The following is a 3,130-nucleotide window of genomic DNA, read 5'->3' on the forward strand; positions in this document are numbered from 1 at the left end:
GCGCTCACCCGCGCTGGTCCGGCGGCCGCGGCGCCCGCCCTCGCCCGCGCCCCATGGGGTCACAGGTAAGCGGCGCCGGCTCATTGTCCGCGGCCGGGCCGGCGCATCGCGGCGGGGCCGGGGCTCGGGCCGGGCCGGCTGCTCCGGGCCGGGGCCGCTCCGAGTCGGGCGCGCCCCCGCCGCCTGCCCCTCGCGCCCCGCCGCGCCCCGCCCCGCGGGGGCGCCCTCCCGAAGGCGATCGGCGCGCCCGGCTGCGGCTCCGGGGGTGGCGGCAGCGACCCCCGCCCGGCCCCCTCCGGTCCCTGAGCTCCGGTGGCGCGGGCGGGGCGGGGCGGGCGAGGGCGACGCGGGGTCCCCGCGGGGCTGCGCGCGGAGGCGGAGGCGGCGACGGGGCTGCCCCGCGCCCCTCGCCCTCGGCGCCTTCTGCCGCCGCCGCCGCCGCGGTCCCTCCCCCGTCACCTCCGAAAGGGGAATTTTCCAGCTGGTAATTTCTGCTGCGTCAACGCCCGGCCCCAGGAGGCAGCCCGGGGGCGTCCTGGCGCCCCCCGCCCGCTCCGCCCCGCGCGCCCCCCGCCCGCGCCTGCGAGCCGCACCCGGACCCGCCCGCGCCGAGTTTGCCAGGAGTCTGAACTGCGGGAGGTGGGCGCGGCGGCTCCCCGCACCCCGCCGGGCCTTGGGGGTCATTGTCTCCCCTTGAAGCCGGGCACCGGCCTCGTCTCCATTTTAATTACTGGCTGAACCTGGGCGCAGGGGCCTCGAGGCCGGGCGGCTAGAGAAGCGCGGAGGGGACGGGGCGCGCAGAGCGGACGGGGCGCGCGGAGGGAGCGGGGTCCGCCGCGAGCAGCGTCTTTGTTTCTCTGTAAATAGACATGTCAGTTTCACAGGGTAGCAAGAGTCACTGTCTGACAACTCAATCCCGATGGCAAATGGGGGATTTTCTGCACCAGGAGGAGGGTTCTGGCTAGTTGGGGTTCCTCCACCCCTGCTAACAAATTCATTATTTGTAGGTTTAACGGAGCACGCACAATAGGGCTGGACGAAGGAGCCTGGGTACAAACCAAATGGGCGAAGAACTGTTATTTTCTGACACCGAGGAAATACAAACAAAAGAAAGTTTGACCGAGATTCGCAGCGAATTTCCTCACGCTTTCCGTGCTCCAATCTCAGCGACGCGTTTGTCGTGGATTGCGGGAGGCAAGATTGTTATCAGCATTGTTTACAGAAATGCTAATCAGGCAACGGGTTTAGCGAACCCGGCTGGGCGCAGACACCTGTGCGGAGTCCTCGCGTGCGTTTTAATTGTATCAGTTGTAGAATCTTTCATGCTGGATTTATCATCAAAGCTAACTTCCCTTTTGGGTAGCAGACTGTGGATTCACTCTATCGCTGGCCTGCGTGCTGCCTGTGAGAGCAGTGTTTCCACTCTACAGGAGTGGGAAATAGTTTGTTCCCCAAAGGCAAATTTACGGAAGGGTTTTTCACGTGAATAATGACGTAAACAATAGAATTTTATCATAGTAGACTCCTTCTCCTTGCTGTATTTCATGGTAGTTTTAGGTGCTGTGAACTGAAAACTTTAGGACACCTTGCTATTACAGAAAGGACTAAGCGAGGGGCGTACTGAGGCAGAAGTTACTAGATTTAAGTAGGAACTTAGACACTGTGTTCCCCTGAAAAGCTAGTAATTATTTTTATATCCTTTACTGAAGGGAAGGAGGTGTGTATGTGGAGTTCACTGTTGAGAGTTCTCTTTAGGAAGTGGCGGAATGGACGCATTTAGGCTAAACCCAAAATCCAGCCTTTCCTGGAGGCCAGCCTCCAGACAGGATTTCATTAGGCCTCATTGACATCATCCTGCATGAAAGAATTTTGTTTTGATGAGATAGTTCTGTTCAGGTTTAGCTGTTTCGTGTTTGAAAATGAGCTGTTTTTCCATGTCCAGTTTCTGATGTTCAGGACTGGCGGACTGTTGGCTGCAGGGGCTCTTGGGTGCTCTGTGTCCCTGCTCGGCCACCCAGGGTCAGGGGGCCACCTCCCTCTCCTGGGTCACACATTAGCACAGGAAGGTGAGGTTGACCCTGAGATGGGTGAGACTCCTCCGGAGACCTGGAAGGACACCCTTTTACAGTCAGAAGGTGTGTTATTTGCAAACACGTCAAACCAAATATTCACAAACTTTCCAACATTGTCCTTATGTGGGGTTTTTCAAATTAAGGGAAACTGGGCCACCGTGTCCCTGTGGTCTGTGTTTCTGGGGCAGCTGTGCTCCCGCTCTGCTCTCCACCAGAGGTCTTGGACCAGCCGAGGACAGCCCAGCAGAACGTCGTCAGCAGAGGCTCCACGAGCCGTGAACTTGAACTCATTCCTCAATTTGCTGATGCTTTATGTGCCCAGGTGCCCTCTCGGCCTCTGTGTTGAAGTGGATGGAGCGTTCTTGTGCCCCGTTCTGGGGCTGCGTGTTCTCATAAAAACGGAGGCTTTGTCTTCTCTCTGATTGACCGTATTCTACTCTGAAATCTGTTGAGTGATGGTAGATTGTCAAGAATTCCCTTGTGAATCTGCTCCCTCCCCTGAACAAAAAAGATTCTTCTCGCCGCAAGTGTGCTTGCATGGCCTAACTCCCAAGAATAAACAGATGATTGAAAAATATCTACTGAGGCCACAAGACTCATTTCAGTCTTTGAAATACGCTTGTCTTGTCCTAATCCTGGCTCTCGTGTCCTCTGCTCTTGGCTCTGGCTTTGGTATGACCAGTTCAGCTGGGGTCTTCAACCATGGGATCATTGGCATTTTCTCTCTTTTCTGCCTTCCTAGCTTCAGTACTTTGTGTGCCTGACACATGCGTACCCGGGCTTCGTGTTCTGGTTTGCTGATGATGACAGAACACGTCCTCTGGTTCTGCTCGTAGACGGAGAAATCATGGAAAAGAAAAAAAACTGTTTCTAACAAACTGAAAAGTTGTTCTAGTAAAGGATAAGGACGAGCTAGACCAGTCAGATCTGACCTTAGTGTGATTTATGCAAAGTTTTCCCTTCAGTGTCTCTCAACAGTGCCATTTAACTCTTATTTAGATTTTTAAATGGCTAAATTTTTTTTTTTTTTTTTTTTTTTTTTTTTTTTTTTTTTTTTT

General features: G+C 55.4%; 1 protein-coding gene across 1 annotated transcript in view; it reads left to right on the top strand.

Moving 5' to 3' along the window:
- Nucleotides 1–6: 6 nt before the first annotated feature.
- Nucleotides 7–3,130, top strand: part of ZBTB46 (zinc finger and BTB domain containing 46) — a 59,621-nt gene continuing 56,497 nt past the window's right edge. The window contains exon 1 of the mRNA XM_024128250.3: nt 7–65. The gene's annotated coding sequence lies outside the window, so the exon portion shown is untranslated. The remainder of the gene's footprint in view (nt 66–3,130) is intronic.

This window comes from Physeter macrocephalus, chromosome 14 (assembly GCF_002837175.3).
Source record: "Physeter macrocephalus isolate SW-GA chromosome 14, ASM283717v5, whole genome shotgun sequence".
NCBI classification, from domain to species: Eukaryota; Metazoa; Chordata; class Mammalia; order Artiodactyla; family Physeteridae; genus Physeter; species Physeter macrocephalus.